The sequence below is a fragment of the Cynocephalus volans genome, chromosome 3, assembly GCF_027409185.1.
Source record: "Cynocephalus volans isolate mCynVol1 chromosome 3, mCynVol1.pri, whole genome shotgun sequence".
Lineage (NCBI taxonomy): Eukaryota > Metazoa > Chordata > Mammalia > Dermoptera > Cynocephalidae > Cynocephalus > Cynocephalus volans.
Genome location: NC_084462.1, coordinates 168,676,340 through 168,695,306, shown reverse-complemented (window position 1 = coordinate 168,695,306; position 18,967 = coordinate 168,676,340). Strand labels below are relative to the sequence as shown.

Genomic DNA, 18,967 nt, shown 5'->3' with positions numbered 1-18,967 from the left:
CCCCCACGCCTTTTGTCTGATTGGTATAGATCCAAGCCAAACTGATGCTCCCAGGGCCTGTCTGCAAGATACCACTAATACTGCTATTATAAAACATATTGTGCTACATTGTTATGTCTGTATTATGACTTGAATGTATTCATTCCTTTCTCAAAAGCCTAGTACATGGTACATGGCAATAAACATTTCATAGATGTCTGTCAAATGACCAGCTGAATGAAGTCCAATAGAGACTACACTTTTCTACTGAATGCAAAATTGACATTACATTTTGTAATAAATAACTAAATGTTTGAATATGTATTTTGGTTTCTATATATATGATTAGAGAATTAATTTTAACCATATTAAAATTTGGTTCTATGTAATATTTTTCATTAAAATGCCAAAGCCTTTAAAGATTAGTCTATGCAAGTAGAGACAAAACTCAAACAATTTGAAATTTCTTTTTTCTGTTGAATGGGGTGGGAATCAGTCAATTGGTTTTTGTAAAAAAATTTTTAAAAATTTTTAAAAAGGACCAGTTTAAAGACCTTTATGTGTTTTAAAAGGTAGTTTAAATATTTTACAAACTGTTAGAAATTTCATTTATTTTAAGCTAGTGGATATACGAGGGGTTTTCAAAAAGTTCGTGGAAAAGGCACATTATGAAAAAATTATTCACGGATTTCAAAAAATTTTGGCATTCAAATAAAGTAGCACTAACTTGTTATAACATGTCTGAGCAGGATCTAGTTTGAGGCACTAAGAAGGATAGGACATCAGGTTGAAAAGAGCCCCTATCAGAGCAGCATGAATTCTGCTAAAATTGAAGCAAGAACGAACTTTAAATTTATGGTGAAACTTGGGTGAAAGCATGGTGAGACCACTGATGTTGAAAAGTGTTAGGGGACAATGCCCCAAAGATGTCATTAGATAACCAATGGATAATTCATTTTAATAATGGACAAGATGATGTTGAAGACGAAGCCCGCAGAAGCAGACCATCCACATCAATTTGTGAGGAAAGCATTAGTCTTGTTCATGCCCTAATTGAGGAGGACCAATAATTAAGAGCAGAAACAATAGCCAACACCACAGACGTCTCGAGTGGTTCAACTTATGCAATTCTGACTGAAAAATTAAAATTAAGCAAACTTTCTGCTCGGCGGGCGCCCAGATCAGCAGCAGACAAAGTCAGAGCTTTCAATGGATATTTTCAAACAAGGGGGATCAAGATCTTAAGAAGCATTTTTTCAAAGAATTGTAACAAGAGATGAAACGTGGCTTTACCGTCCAATCCTGAAGACAAAGCGCAATCAAAGCTACAGCTATGAAGGGTTGGAATTTGTCCAGTCCAAGCAAAAGTGGAGCAGTCAAGAACTAAGGTCATGGCAACAGTTCTTTGAGATGCTCAGGGCATTTCTCTTGTTGACTTTCTGGAGGGCCAAAGAATGGTAACATCTGCTTATTATGAGAGCGTTTGAAGAAAGTTAGCCAAAGCTTTAGCAGGAAAACGCCCAGGAAAGTTTCACCAGAGATTCCGTCTCCACCACAACATGCTCCTGTCGATTCCTCTCATCAAACAGGGGCGATTTTGCAAGCATTTCAATGGAAAATCGTTAGGCATTCACCTTACAGTCCTGATTTGGATCCTTCTGATTTCTTTTTGTTCTCTAATCTTTAAAAGTTTTTAAAGAGCACTCGTTTTTCTTCAGTCAGTAACGTAAAAATGACTTTATTGACAGAGCTAAGTTCCCAGGACTCACAGTATTATTATGGCTGGTATTATAGCTTACAAAAGTGTCTCAACTTTGATGGAGCTTATGTTGAGAAATAAAGTTATATTTTTTACTTTTATCTTTTAATTCCTTTCCCATGAACCTTTTGAAGTTAAATCATGTTAAAGTTTACCTATCTTAAACCACAGCCAATATCACACTCAACAGTGCACTATTAGAAGTATTTTCAGTAAAATCTGGAACAGAACGTACTAGCACTACTATTATGCAACATTGTTCAGACCATTCTAGTGAGTGCAATAAACTGAATAAGAGGTTTGGTTATTGGAAAAACAGAGCCAAAATTATGATTATTTCCCAACTGTAGATCATTGTGTTTCTAGAAAATTTTGTTCTGCAGAAAACTCTCTTGTTTTTTTAAACATGTATTTTATATTCTGTAATTTATAGGACACTTTGATTCAGTAATTTAGAATGCCATTTTATCATATGCTAATTCTAGGATATACTAAATACTGTTTCTGCCTTGTTTACTCAGTGCCATAGATATGAAGGTCAATATTTATGACCATACAACAGTTTTAATTTCTGTAACTCTATTTACAAATCTTCATATTTTTCTTTTCTCAAAGTTATGAGAGACTTTATTCATAGAAAAACTAGTTTATGCCATAAAGTAGTCACAATCTAATATTATTGTCATTTCAAATACTTGAACAATAATTTTTCTTTATCTAGTGAGAAATATTCTCTTAATACTCCGTTGCTGCTATAGTAAAATCCAAATCAAAAGCACTATAAAACTAGTGACCTCCTTGGAAATAAATGCTTCTCAATTTCTGTACATGAGCTGCATTACATTAATCTCAAATTACTGACCATCTGCCAAGATCCGTTTTCTCTTGTAGATCTCCAATGAAGTTTTCACCTGTTATTTTGGCAAAGGTCTTAAGAAAGTTAAACTACAATTGTTAAACATCCCCTTTGATTTTAAATTTGCTTTTTTCAGTCTGAATTTCACAGGCAATTACACATTCACTAAGGTGATCCATCTGGGTGTTCTTAGCAATATTTATCAAGTCTTACTGATTCATATCACAACAGCCTAAACAGTTTTAAGCTAAGGACATAAAGAGAGCTTATTACACCCAATTGCTTTTTCTATTAAGCTTCTTGTACTCTGAAAATCAGATTCTGAAATCTGAAAATGAATTAATTTTCAACAATTGAAGTAAGCTTAGAATTCTGTTGGTATAAGTTCTATTTATGTGACAACCACCTCTGACTCCATTTTATCCTGATGTGATTGAGCATGATATGAAAGAGTGCCTTATTTCTATTCAGTACAAGGACTCATGGCAGATTCTTTTTAAGAAATTAAAAAAAAAAAAAAAAATAGGGCCGACCCCGTGGCGCACTAGGGAGAGTGCGGCGCTGGGAGCACTGCCGGTCCCAAAAAAAAAAAAAAAAAAAAAAAGATGGAGATTTTTATTAGCTAAAACAATGGCATTTTGATCAATCCAGAGTCTACCTATCATGTGGCATTTATATATAGGGAATCCTGGTATAAATATTTAAAATCCAAAATAAAACTACTGGATTTTAAAAATGCAATATTACAGTATATTCTTACATCCCTGCCTTCTACTGTGATCTGCAACAAAGACACTTACATACACATAGGAGAGGAGGGCAATGAGTAAGAAAGGAAGTGCCCTTGATTTGACTAGAGTACTGCTCTTTAAAAAAAAAATTAAGTTCTACAATGCTCTTACCACCATCATCCAAACTCTCCATCAAAACATAAAGGTCCTACAGGTTTTAGGTGCTGGCTACTTCTCTGACCATATCTCACCCCTCTGATGTGTTCATTCAACTCGAGTGACACTAGCCTCCTGTCTGGTCCTTGACTGGGCTTAGCAGGGCATTTTACACTTGCTATTACCTCCAAACCATCCCCATCTCATTTCCCTGCTACATTTTTCTTCAAAGCACCTACTACCACTGACAAAAATTCTCTCCTTAACCAAACTTTAGTCAAGCTCCTCTGAGCCCTTTTTTTGACTTGATCTCTACCTTGGGCTTCTGTCTCCATTCTTGCAGAGTCCAGTTTAAGCAAGAATCCTGCTAAATCAGTTTAGAGAGAATCCCTCACCCTCGATACCTGATGAAATTCCTCATTTCCCACCATCCCCCAGGTGATGTCTGATTACCCCGGGCTGCCTTCAGCAAGAATCCTGTCAAGTAGATTTAGAAGAATTCCCCCTGCCTTTGCTATCTCTTCTTAGTGATTTTCTACCCACTGACCTTCCTTCCTCAACCCCTGCAAACTGCTCCTTGGCTATAAATCCCCACTTACTCTTGCTGTATTTGAAGTTGAGCCCAGTTCTATATTGAGGTCTCTTTTTCCCTATTGCAATAGTTCCTAAATGAAAGTCTGGTTTTACTGCTTTAACAACTGTCAGGCTCTGGTTTTCTTTAACATCACCTAACATATTTTATAAGTACGTATGTATATATTATCATCCATTTTTGTCCACTACCTCCTCTTGCCCACAATGTAAGCTCAAAGAGTAGGGACTTTGCTGTATCTCCAGTGCCTAGAATAGTGCTTGGAACATAATATGGACTCAAAAATATTTGTTGAATAAATAGCTTTCTTCCCAATGATGTTATACTTAATGCAAGCTATGGATCACTTTAAGCTTAAAGATCCAACTATTAATTAGCATTTTAAGAAATAGTAATACTTTGTAGTGTAGATTATGTATTTCCTCATAAAACTTCAAGAACCTCAGCATCTTATCCCTTCCTGTCATGATCCCTGACCTTGGCCCTATTTTTGCTGTTACAATCAATGGCAGAGTGTCACCCTGATTCATTGCTAGGTGGATTTAGAGAAGTGGTGAAGAGGAAATCCAGAAGAGTCATCTGTCCAGCAACTGCCTACTCTATCCACATCCTGACCACCCATCCCTGAACCCCCACGGGCACCTGAGAAGAGGGGGAGAATGGCTAAGTAGAGGTAACATTTAGCTTCATGGTGGAGCTTGTTTGGTCTTTTTCCTGTGAAATTATCATATTTACACTTGACAGCATTCCTGCCCTCCCCCCAACCCCCACTTCCTGTTCAGTTTCAAATTTTAAACATTTATAGGGTTTTGTATGCCATTAGATATGACTCCTTTTCCTTCACGATATTGTGGCAGATTGCATCATTGTCTCGAAATATTCACTCATCCCTTCCCTGCAAGAGGATTAAACATCCTCACCCATCTGCCATGTGCCTTTCGGTCCCTGGTGCCCTCCCCTGGCGAGGCGTATGCTCTTCTCTGCCCCCAATGACATTGGATTTGGCCATGTGACTTGCTGTAGCCAATGGGTTATGAGCAGGAAAAATATACTCCATGCTCTACCAGAAGCTTAAAGAGCCTTTGTGTGTTTGGCTTTTGCTCTTTTCCCTCTGCTCCTTCAGCCTGAATGTTAGAATGAGAAGACACATGCAGCATAGTGCAGCCAGGCCATAGCACTATAGCCCACCCACACCTGCCAACATTAATGTGAACAGGAAAGAAACCTCAGTTGCTATAAACTAACGAGATATTTGGGTCATTTGTTAAAACAGCAAACCTGACAAACACTGATATCTTCATACTCATTTTTTCCCCATCATTAGAATTGTAATATTCCTACTTTCCTTATCTCTTTATTTGCCTTTATTTTTCTTCACAGAGGTTTGTTTTTAATAATATTTACTATCTGTTTTTCCGCATTGGAATGTAAGCCCCATAAAGACAGGGATTTTGTCTCTTTTGCTCATTGTAGTGTCCCTAGCACGTACAGCAGAGCATGATACATAGTAAACACTCAGTACATATTTGTTGAATGAATGGCTATTCAGACATAATATACGTTTTAGGTTTGAAAAAGCATATAAGCCCATATTTAGAAAGAAAAAATAAGATTAGAAGTATGAGTTTTGTCTTTAAGGATGGAAGTAAGCTTCCACTCAGTAAGTTGCTCTCTTTCTAGGAAAAGATTTCAAGCTAACACACTTTTAAAAAATGACACTATTTATTCATAGTTAAGCCACTGACAGCAATTTTCCTAGTGTCAATGATATTGTTGTGTTCCTGTTACATACATTAAGTTGCTCTCTATTATTAATTTGTTTTAACCTCTTTCATAATTGATACAAACAGTGTCTCACAAGATATGAAGCCATAACTATTGAAAAAATTAATGATTAATTAATGATTCAAAAATTGTATCAGATGACTTCACTTAGTCAAGAGTAAACTTCCTAAGCTTTTCCCAAAGGTGCTGTATCAGTCCATTTCTGTTGCTTATAACAAATACTTGGAACTGGGTAATTTATAAGAAAACGAAATTTATTGCTTACAGTTTAGGACATGGGAAAGTCCAAAGCAGGGAATACATCTGGTGAGGGCCTTGGTGGTGGCAACAGTGACCCAGTGTCTCACGTGCCAGGAAATGGTGGAGCAGAGAGAGAGCGAACTTCTCATATACTTTTCCTTTAAAGCCCTCAGAACCACACCCTTTGATGGAGTTTGGATGTGTTGTCCCCTCCAAAACTCATGTGGCGGGGCCGGACCCGTGGCTCACTCGGGAGAGTGCGGCACTGGGAACACCAGGGCTGCAGGTTCGGATCCTATATAGGGATGGCCTGTGCGCTCACTGGCTGGGCGCGGTGCGGGCGACACCACGCCAAGGGTTGTGATCCCCTTACCAGTCACACACACACAAAAAAAACTCATGTGGAAATTTGATCTCCAATGTGGCAGTGTTGGAAACTGATTGAGTCATGGGGGCGGATCCCTCATGAATGGGTTAATGCTCTCCCTGGGGGAGGAGGGGTAGTGAGTGAGTTCTCACTCTGTTGGTTCCCAAGAGAGCTTGTAGTTTATAGGACCTTGTCACCTCTCTCTCTCTTGCTTCCTGTCGCCATGTGATCTGCTTGTACCCACCAGCTGCCTGCTGCTTTTCTGCCATGAGTAGAAGCAGTCTGAGACCCGTGCCAGAATCGTAAGCCAAATAAACCTCTTTCCTTTATTAAAAAAAAAAAAAAGATCACAATTAGTAATCCATTCACTATGGCATGGTCTTACAATCTAGGCCCCGCCTTTCAATTACCATAATAGGATTTCCCTTAATAGTTACAGTTAGAATTAAATTTCTAATATATGGACTTTGGGGGACACAATTCAATCAATCCACAGCAGGTGCATTGTGTTCAAAGGCTACAAACCCATCAATTTATAATTAAGTGATTGAGAATCATTCCATTTTCTCTTTCTGCTATGGTAGAATATCTATTTTAAAGTGATTTCTGACACTTTTCTCCAAATCCAAACTTAACTCATTGCTTTCTCGATTTGTTTGTTGTCTTTGTTCCAGAAGGCCCATCCCACGATTGTGTATAACCAATCTTGACTTTCATTCTATGGCACAGATCTGCATCTCGGTGTGTTACCAGTTCTTGTGTGTGACACTGTTTGAAAAATTTTTACTATTCACCTCTGATAACAAAAACAGCAGCAACAAAGTTATCGTAGAACACCTTTCACGATGCTCATCTGCTTTTTGATCTGCCAGTTCATTGGAACTCTATTCAAGTTCACTTAATGTCCAACAAACTGGGAGCAATTAATGCCATTGAATTATTGTAATTCAATCCTTTGTTTAGTTTAATTCCTGTTTTGACAAGAATTATGAATTAGATAAATCATTGCTTCCTTTTGAAATATTTCACAACTTTCTGAAATGACCCTATTTCATATTTGCCTTCTTAATATACTACCTAATTTCTGCCGCAATGTTGTAATGTGACACTGCTTTTCGTACATATAAATTTTATAATCTAATTTCAGTATTGTTAAGAATTTTTCCCCTTTTCTCCACTTATCCACTCCAAACTCTGCCTCTTTCTCTACTTCTTGTCTAAGGGTCTAAACAACTGATCAAATTTGTTCGAGTTTTAACATTAAATTCTTTTCAGTCCTGCTCAGGAGAGTAGTGGAAACAATGCAGCTCATCAAACAATGGATTTAGTGGGCCTGTTTCTCTTGTGGTCATGTTACCAGTGACCAAATTTTGGCTGCTCTCTGCTCAGAAACAAAAGACTCCTCAGTCCCAAACGGTGGTGCCAGGCAGGAAGTTTATCATCAGATGCCTGAGGAAACAGCTAATCTACAACTGCCTCAGAACTTTCGGGTTTCAGGAGGGGATTATATAAGATAAAAATACAAAGAGAGAAGTGTGTTGAAAAATGAAGCGGGGATGGGGTCAGCCACCATGTGCAGATCAGCATGTCTTAATCTCTGACCCTGGGCTCAGTCCTGTGAAGCCTGGAGTCAGACTTCTTGCCTCTGGCTTTGTCACTTCAAACAGGACTGTTAGCTTTGCAAGTTGCTGAGTTATGGCCTTGCTTTATCACTCCTGCCAACTGCAGTGACTGTTCATTGTTCAAGCAGAATTCTTTCCTCAGCATTAAGCTCTAACACGGCTAAGCTTATGCGAAGCTACTCTTTGTGATGCTCTATCAGTCTTCCAAGAATCCTATGGCTCTAATACTGTCACTGTTTGAACCCCTTCAGAATGTTAGTCATCATAATTTATAAGATATTCATAACATTTGCTTTCCATAATCATATTTTTATTTATAGGCCTGTGTATTATCTGATCTTTAAAAGTTAATAGAAAAGCATAAAAATATTCAGCAGCAAAAATTAATTTTCAGGAAAGAACGTGTTTTAAGAAATGTCAATGTTCAAAATGCATTAACATTGCATTAATTTCCCATAAGATACTAATTAATTAATTATAACTTTATAATTAATTGAGAAGCCATTAATGGAGAAATCTGGCAGCCATCACCTTAACCAAGTGATCAAAGTTTATATATCCAATGATGGAATAAATAGATATTATTTAGCTCTGGATATGATGCCCTGAGAAAGACACAATATTGCTTCTTGTATTACCACCAAAAAAGTATAACCTGAATCTAATAATAAGGCAACATCAGACAGACCCAAATGAGGAATATTCTACAAAATAAATGATTTGCATTCTTTGAAATGTCGAGGTGATGGAAGATAAAGCCTTAGAAACTTTTCCGTATTAAAAGAGGCACGGAAACTAAATACAACATGTGAAAAGGATCCTGAATCAAATTTAAATAATTTCCTATAAAGGACATTAATTGGAAAATAGGTAAAATTTGAATAAGATTTGTAGATTAAATAATGGTACTATATCAATGTCAATTTCATGATTTTGATAATTATGCTGTAATATGTAAGAGAATGTCATTTTTAATCAAAAATGCACACTAAAAAGGAGCATTGTGTTTACAACTTACTCAGAAATGGATTTGTGTGTGTGTGTGTGTGTGTGTGTGTGTGTGTGTGTGTGTGTGTGTACACAGAGAGAGGGAATGGTAAAGGAAATGTGACAAATAATATTCAAGGAATCCAGAGATATGGATAAAAACAAAAATATACAGGAATTCTCTTTATCATTTCTATCAGTCTGAAATTGTTTCAAAATTAAAATAAAGTTAGAGGAAAACAAAAAACTTCTCATCAAAATAAAGTAAATTCTGTGTCCATGATTTGAGATCCAGCCCAAAACAAGTTGATACTTTAGCTTATGCTGAAAATTATACAACTGCCTTTCTGTATTTGAAAAAATATTACTTTCACAGACATCTTGTGACCTGGAGGACTCAGAATAAGAAATACTGCTTTCACTCATTTGTTGTTATCATCCAAATTAGAGGGATTAAAACTTTTGCAGAGTTTTCAGAAGAATTATGCCTCTGCCGAGTTGACTATTTGCTTGAAAATTGCTTTTAATGATATTGCTAATCAAAGACATTCAACAAACTATTTTTTAATTACAATAACCATTAATAAATTTATTTCTTCTTTTATTTATTGACCTTGTACATGTAAGCTTTCTAAGCTTGCTTATTAGTTCTAGTAGTGTTTTTTTTGTTTTTTTTTTGGTGTGGTATCTTTCAGTCTTTGTTCCTCTGAATGTAATTTTATTCTTTAAAATTATCTCTCTAATCGTTGGTTTTCAGTGTCCAGGATTGTGTGTCTTTGTGTTTTATATAACCTTCTAGAGATTCGTTGAACTTCTTGAATCTATGGTTGTTTTCTTTCACTGATTTTAGAAAATTATCAGCTATTAACTCTTCAAATATGTCTCTGTCTCTCTTCTCTCTCTTTTCTCCTTCTGGGACTCCAGTTACATGTGTATTAAACTATTTGATGTCTCACAGCTCTCAAATGTTTTTTTTCTTTTTTCCACTGTTTTTTACTCTTTATCTTTCAATATGAACAATTTCAATGCTCCAATTTAAAGTTCACTAATTCTTTCCTCAGAGGTGTCAGTCAGTCTGCTGATGAATCTGATGAAAGAATTCTTCAACTCTGATATTATGTCTTTTCTTTTTAGAGTTTCCATGGACTCTTTTTTGTAGTTTTTATCTCTGCTAAAATTTCCCATTGCTCATACATGTTATCCACCTTTTCTACTAGATTCTTTAACATATTAATCACAGTTATTTTAAAGTTCTTGTGTTAGGGTTTTCCTGAGAAACAGAACCAATAAAATATAGATAAGTAGAAAGAGATTTATTATAAAGGACTAGCTCATGCAATTACGAAAGCTGAAAAGTCCCATGATCTTCCATCTTTAAGCTGGAGACCCAGGAAAGCAGAGTATTTCCAGTCCAAACCTGAGAGCCTGAGAACAAGGGGAGCCAATGGTGTAAGTTCCAGTCTGAGACCAAAGGTCCAAGAACAAGGAGCATCCATGTCCAAGGGCAGGAGAAGATGGATGTCCCAGCTCCAGCAGAGAGAGCAAATTTTCTCTTCCTCCACTTTTTTGCTCTGTTCAGACCCTAGGCAGACTGGATGATGTCCCTCTGTATTAGTGAAGGTGATCTTCTTTACTCAGTCTACTGATTCAAATGCTTATCTATTTCAGAAACAACCTCATAGACACACAGACAAATAATGTTTTACAGTTACCCGAGCATCCCTTAGCCCAGTCAAGTTGACTCATGAAATTAACTGTCACAGTCACTATTTGATTTTTCCAACAACTAGTTATCTTTGAAGAGAGTTCTATTGATTGTTTTATCTCTTGACAATGGTTTTTTACCCCCCTTGGTTTCTGTGTCTTATAATTTTTTAGTATATACCAGCCATTGTAGATAGAATAATGAGTGTTTATACCTGAGAATGCGTGTGCCTATTCTCTGTCAGGCTGTTATTATAGGAGTTTCAATTAATCTAAGAAGGAGTTGAACTTGTTTGGGTTTTATTGCTCCTATTGTTATATTCACTGCACCACAAGCTTCATATTCCACCAAAGGTGGGCTGCTGTTACTTTGTGTGTGGTATTGTGTCTGGGGTGCTGCAGGATTATTCCCAGTACTTCTGCTCCATTCTCTATTTTTATTAGTCATTGCAGGGACTATGCCTCAGTGGGGGGTGGCTATCTCTATGCTCTTGCCCCTCCCCAACAGTAGAGTGTTGGTGTTTGTTACTCATGCTAAGTTTGTAGGGGCAGAAGGATGTTTTTGGCTCTTTTTGGTCCAACCTCTCAGGCTTAGGCAGACCTGTGAACCTGGATCTGGAGGTGGGACTTTCTTAGCACCCCTGCCTTCTCTTCATGACAGCCGAATGCTAACTTGGGCTCTGCCCCAGCAGTAACAGACCTCTGCTTTGTATTGATGCAGATTCTTACGCCCAAGAGGATTTCCTTCTCCTCCTTAGGAGCTAATAGGTCTTGTTTCTACCCCTCCCCTACCAGCAGTGGATCTTTGCCTGGGCCCCACGGATGGGCTATATGAGAAAGGTCCAGGGAAGTAGGCAAAGTTTCCCACCTGTCCCCTGGTAGCAGTTGATCACCGGCATAGCAGCCTGTATGCCTGTATCACTAAGGGGGGCTCTCTCCATTTTCCTCTCTGCCCCCAATCTTTCTTTCTGATGAAAGTGCTCAAGGAGCATACAGCTGATGAGAAAGAACGACATCAATAAATTGTACAAGTAGATATAAAATTATACCTTTGACAAATATTAAGCAAGAGAAACCTGGTGTTATCAGATTGTAAAAGAGGGGGAGGTAACCTCTTTAGGAAGGTCAGGGAAGGTTTCACTGTCCAATGATGATTGACTGAGATGTGAAGCGTACAAGCCAATAAGGAGAGGAGCATTCTCAGCAGCCAAGGATCAGCATGTAAAAAGTGCCTAAGGCAGGGTACTATGACATGTTCCAGGAATTGAAATAAAGCAAGGTCAAGGTTCCAGGGTGGCCCAGTGAGTAGGAAGAGAGTGTGAAATGAGGGTAGAGACAGGTGCAAGACCATGATGGGTTTCTTGGCCTTGTTGAAGAGCTGGGTCTTTTTTTTTATGTAGCGGGAAGCTGTTGGAGAATTTCAAGTTGGATTTGGTGAGGGTAAGGGAATTATAATTAGATTTGCAAAAAATAATATTTGAACAACATACAATTCAGATCCTACATATTTTACATGTTAAAGCCTTTGAATGGAGTACATTTTGTTATGTCTTTAAAGAAAACTTCCTGGAGATAAACCAGGATTTACTAGAAGGGATTACAAATAAATCAGTAACATTTGAACTACTCAGTAATATGCCAATATTTTGTATTTGGTTACAGGATGGGCATTGGCAAGTGACCTCTCCATACGTATAATAATATAAATTGTAATTTGGAAGAAATTTTAAAGTAACTTATTTCATCACATTTAATTACATTCCATTAGATTGCAGAATAAATTATGACCGAATATATATTCAAAAACATTTATTACAAGCATATTTACTTTTAAAGAGTTACAAAATATGAAAATTAAGTATCTATTGGATGCTCATAAGGTGCACAGAATGCAATAAAAACATATCACAAAATGTAAAGATATTGTTTAGAGATAATGTTTATTTGCTGACTAACAAAAACACTAGTTTCATTTCCTAGTAGTCTGTGACTTTAAAATACATATGACATTTTGCTACTGTTCTTATCTTTTATGCGTTTTGACTTTATCTTCTTTTATCACGAATTGTCATATCTCCTCTTTCTAGAAAGTTAGTGTATTTGCCTCACCAGGAAATGTCCTCCTACATCAAAATCAGCTTAAGACTTATCTTTTCATAAATATTTTGCACTTAAGTTTTATTTCTTTCTGGCACAACTTAAACTTATTTCTAAATCTGCTTTTATTTATCTTTCCTATATTCATTTTTTTTAATGATGAGTAAAATTCAGGAACATCTCTTTTAATAAGAGTATCTTCTCTCTATAATTCTTTTGTAATTTTTTAATTATGGTGCTTACTTGTATTAAAATATATATGTGTATTTATATATATTTCACTTGTTTATGTATTTTTTCACTTGTTTTTAAAGATACTTATGTCCTTATCTTGTTTTCCTCTTTGGAATATAAACTCTTCAAAACACAGACTGTGTATTCATTTTCCTTAATTACTCCCCCATAGTTCTAAGCCCAATGATTCACACGTGGGTGCTCAATTTACATTTAGGAGTGATTATGATGGTGGCTCTTAACCTTTTTCTTTCTGTGACCTGCTTTCAAATAGTAGAATTTTTGGCAAAGTAGTAGAAGGAATCAGAAACATGAAGGAACTTGAAACAAGTCAGCAGTGATTACAGAATAATCACAACTACAATGTATAATAATGTTTTTCAGTATCTATGTGAGCATCCACCGTCACTACATCCTTGAATGGTAAGTCACTGTGTGCATAGAATTGTTTATGGCCCTAAGGGTGTTCAGTTAATTCATTGAGCCGATTTCTCATGGTTTCTTTTATCAGACTGATGTCAAGATACACATCTTACTGGTAGCTAGTTGAATTATTGCTGTGCTATGTTCCGTTACCTGCTGAACTTAATAAAATATACATATAGGAATGATTATGGTGGTGGTTCTTAATCTTTTTCTTGCTGTGACATGCTTTCAGTTGCTGCAAAAATAAATGTTACATTCTTATTACAGTTTGGTAATGTTTCCAGTCAGATAATAAATGCTTGACAGCAGCATGTTGGATCTGTGTTAGAAGACAACACTCCATAGGTCTCTCACGTTTCCGCATATCTTGCAAACAGAGGTCCTGCCTGTGTGGTTCCAGATTGTCTTTTGCATATGTTTGTATAGTAAACAACCTTGGAAGATAAAGATAGTGTCTCCCTCTGGAGCAGGGGATAGATTTATTTATAGTCTATACAATAAAGATAACGTCTCCCTTCAGGGTAAAGATCAGACAGGTTATAAAAGATTATAAATTATAAAAAAAGATTATAATAAAATTAGAAAAGACTTAGGTTCCCTAAGCTTGGTTAGGATCATTATAAAAGATTTAGGTTCCCTAAGCATGGTCGGGATCCCTCTCCTGTTATGCAGCTCACTCACTGTGTTATCACCTGGCCCTCTGCGTGTTACTCTGCAGAAACTGGGGCTCAGAGAACCAGTGGCTGAGAAACCAGAGATGAAGCTGGATGGTGCAGCGTAGAAGTGTGAACATTAATTAACACCAACTCTTGTGAGGTGAACTTTAACCAATGGGAAATTGGGGACAGGAGGGAGCTGACAAATAAATTTCCCTCCTTCCTCCTTCCTATGGACTACTCCAAGGCACTGTTTGTCCTGCAGCCCATTGAGGGAAAGCCTGCGTGCCAAGTGGATGCACCTGCCTAGTTTTCTGCTCTGTGTCTTCACGGATTCTTACACGGTGGCTCCAGGCAGTAAGGTCACTTTGCGTGTCTTCACAGCTTTTCTTGTGTCACTTCCTTTTTCTCACCCTCGCTGCTCTAGGTTTGCCCTCCCTGATTAAAGTGTCAATGCCTAATCATTGCCTCAGCCTCAGTTTTCTTGAGAATCCAGGCTGAGGTAGTGTCTATGTAAAGAAAGAGGACTATAGATTCTAAAAAAGTAAGCAGGTAAACACATGCTCTTGAGAACACACATTCTAGAAGCATAAATAATTTCCTAAAATTTAATATAAGTGCTACTGTGCTGGTATGTATGATTTCATAAAACGTAGTAAGGACTTAAATGAAAGCTAATTAGTTCTGGAGAGTATGAATGGAGTTGTCACAGCAAACTGCAGAAAAGAGGCATGTATTAGTTTTTTAGGGCTGCCATAAGAAAGTACCATAGAGTGGCTTAAACGACAGAAATTTATTGTCTCACTTTTCTGGAGAGAAGTCCAAGATCAAGGTGTCAGCAGGTTTGGTTCCTTCTGAGGGCAGTGAAGAAAAAATCTATTTCATGTCTTTCTCCTAGCTTCTGGTGGTGGTGGCAATCCTTGGCATTCTTTGGCTTGTAGATCTCTGCCTTCATCTTCACATGACATTCTCCCTGTGTGGGTGTCTGTGCTCAAATTTCCCCTTTATATAAGGACACCAGTCATATTGGATTAAGGACCACCTTATTCCAGTATGAACCTCACCTTAATTTAACTAATTATATTTGCAATGAAATATTTTTCAAATAAGGTTACATTCTAAGGTAAGGGGATTAGGATTTCAACATATGAATTTGGCAGGACACAATTCAATTCATAACAAAGTGGTACATTTGGGTTAGGTCTCAGAGATTCAATAGGAGTTTACTAGGCTGAGAGTGGATAGTTGAAGTTATGGCACAGCGTGGATGCCACGAATGTGTATGGAGTTCTAGAAAGGCCTGCTTAATTTTAGGAATGACCAGTCATCTAGGATGGCTGAACAGTAGGGCCACTGCAGGGCAAGGAGGAATTGGCTGGAGGTGAGTCTGTTAAAACACGTTGGATGCTTTGCATGTCACAAATGAGGAGTTGACATTTTATTTTGTAATAAACTATAAGTTACTCAATATTTGCTTAAAATTACTTTTATTACTTTTTTCCTGATTATAGAAGCAATAGATGTGTATAACTGAGATGTCAGTAGGGACCTACCACTTAGAGAGTTTAACGTGGCTTGAACTCTGAGTTCACAAGGGTTAATCAGGGCTTCCTCTGATCCCTCCTGAAAAACTTTATGCTTCTTTTCATGCGATGGTGCTTCCTTCTACATTAACTCAGATGAGAAGACCCATTTCTTTTTTTTTTTTTTTTTTTTTTAAAGATGACCGGTAAGGGGATCTCAACCCTTGGCTTGGTGTTGTCAACACCACGCTCAGCCAGTGAGCAAACCGGCCATCCCTATATAGGATCTGAACCCGCGGCCTTGGTGTTGTCAGCACCGCACTCTCCCGAGTGAGCCACGGGCCGGCCTAGAAGGCCCATTTATCCAGTTTCCATTTTTAAAAAATCACCTAGCATTTCATGAGTTTAGAAACCTTATATAAAATTTGAGAGGGTTTGCAGAGGGTTGCATGGCAGAACTTGTAATTTTGCCATTTCTATAACTTCATCCCTCCCTCATCTTCCTGGAGCAACAAATTTTTTCTCATTTCTCATGCAGAACAGTTCTGCCCACATTTGGCTCTTTTAGGATCTCGTTTTTCTGCGCCAACCACTCATTCAAGTATTTTATTTTTTTCCGATAAACATAATTCTCTTCCCATGAGGAATTCTGAGAATAAAATGCTCTCATCTTATTGCGTGTATATTTTTAAAGAACTTAGAAAGCATATCAAGAAAAGTGTTAAAATTATCCGTCCTATTACAAAACTTAACATTTTGGAATCTTTTGTTCCAGCCTTCATTATATTACACAACTGAGCTCATTCTCATATACAGTTTTTTTCATATCCCGCTTTAAAAGTTTTTTTACATTCTATTATGGGAAATTTCCAATGTTGCCAAAATTCATCTGAAAATCTAATTTTTAATGGTTTTATAATATATTGCCATATTGGCTGAATCATTTTGCTTAAAGCTTTCCCTATGGTTGGACATTTAGGTTTCCAAATTTTTATTGTCCTAAATTATGCTGTGATAAATATTTTGATACATGAATCTTGATCTGCATTTTTTATTACATTGTGACAGTTATCTAGATGACTAGTGAGTCAAAGATAAGAATTTTTCAAGGCTCAAGATGCCTATTGTCAAATTGCTCCTAGAAAAGTTCTTAAACAGGAAAAGTGGCATGTTCAGATACATGATCTTTTACAGATAACTCAGGTGAGAGAATTTAGGGAAAAGATAATTCGAACATGAACTGGACTATGGCACTGGGTATTGGTAGGATATGGATGTAGAGACGGGGATGAGATTTAGTGGTTTTTCTAAAATAGAGTCAAAAGGACTTGGTAACTATATATGGAAGGTTAGAAACAGTGAGGAAGCAAAGACAACCGCTTATCTTTTTTTTTTTCTTTCTTTCTTTTTGTGTTTTCAGGTTTAATAAGGACTTGTTTATGAGGAAAAAAGGTCCCAAACATCAGGCTGTTCACAAAAATAACCCACAGAATCAACTTTAGAAAACAAGTCTTAAGACTATTACACTAATTATTTTTCTTCAGGATGGATTTGAAATGCCAACTCTCAATCGCAAAGATACATGGTTACACTTGTTTGAACAGCCCCCCACAGCACTCTTACGTGGAGTATAAGGCACGTGCTTCTAACTCAAAGCTGTTCTCAGGTGCTACTCAACTAAACGAGATTGACTCTGCAGTTAGGGAAGCACTACTGAACTCGTATGAATGGAAAGCACTGTACTCCCTGCATTAACGAGAGACTATTTTGGAAACAGCTGATAAAAACCATACATGCTATATATATTGTTAAGTCATAAAGAGGTATCAAAATGAAAAGCAAAAACTACAGGGTGAGACTCAACAAAACTACTAGGAGTGCCAAAGGAAGAGAAAATGGGACTAGGCACGGGGACAATATGAAACGAACATGGGAAGCACGAGGATGGGTCCAACAGTGAGCATGTGCTAAAGATACCAGGGCAGAGGATCTGGTGAAGTAGTTGATCTCAGACAAGAGCCTAGGTAAAGAAATGAGGGGATAAGATTTCTAAACCCCACTATGTGCTTAAGGGTCGTCCTCTCCTTCCTCAGACTATTTTTCGTTACTGTTGATCAATTCCAGCTGCTCAACCCCCCCCCAGTCTTCATCATCATCATCCAGTAGGTCTCCCTCCTCAGCAGAGTCATCTGCACCCCCTTAGAGCCCATCTTCCCATGAGTTCATCTTTCTTCAGGGAGCTGCTGCTCTGTTCCTCTTCTGACTTATTCTCCATCTCTACTCCTTGTTTGCTCTGTTCCTTTTCATCTCCATCTCTACTCCTTGTTTGCTCTGTTCCTTTTCATCTCCATCTCTACTCCTTGTTTGCTCTGTTCCTTTTCATCTCCATCTCTACTCCTTGTTTGCTCTGTTCCTTTTCAATTTTTTTCTGGGCTTTCCAGTAGAGAATCCACTTCTTGCTCTATCCGGCTCAACTCCTTAATGGTCTGAAGATCACCTCCTTTCAACTTTCCAGACTTGGAAGAAGATCCCTGCTGTCCACTCTTAGAACTGAAGCCACTTTTGACACTTGGTGAGCTGTTTCCTGATACACGCTGTCATTTTGAGGGCACTACAGCTGGAGCGATGCGAGGAGGAAGAGGAATGTAAGCTGGTATCTGTACATCTGGTCATAATTATCCCGTTGAGAGTCATAGTCCAAGTCGAAAGAGGAGCCATACATCTCCGCTGCAGATCATTTCACACCTGCTTTTCCTCGGTTCACTTTTGGCTCTGCAGCCAGATTAATATCTAAAACCTGGCCAGCAATCCTTCTGCCATCCTCTCCTGCTACAGCTGCCTGGGTATTTCACTCATTAACATACTGAACAAAGGCAAAGCCCTTATGAACAGAGCAAACCACAACTTTGCCATACTTTGAGAAGGTTCCCTCCACATCAGACTTGACCACAGGAGAGTTGAGATTCCCAGTGAATATCTGGGAGTTCTCGGAGTGAGGATCTGTCTTGTTGGTAACATTAATAGCCATTGTGTTTTATGATAAGGTTCCCCACAAAGCTGAAAAATAGCTGAAGATCAAAAAAATCTCACTCAAGCAAAGTTCCATTAACATATACTACAAGAGATTTGTAACCGGGAGGAGGGAAAGAAGAGATTCGATTCTGAATCTCCTACTCTTGGGTTCTATGTGGAGAGCCCGATCGCTGCTTGAGGTCAGCAACGTGGCCACAACTGCTCAGTCTCCTCACAAAAT

At 37.7% G+C, this 18,967-nt stretch overlaps 1 pseudogene; it reads right to left on the bottom strand.

Moving 5' to 3' along the window:
- Window positions 1–17,781: 17,781 nt before the first annotated feature.
- Window positions 17,782–18,742, bottom strand: LOC134372792 (heterogeneous nuclear ribonucleoprotein C-like; annotated as a pseudogene).
- Window positions 18,743–18,967: the final 225 nt, after the last annotated feature.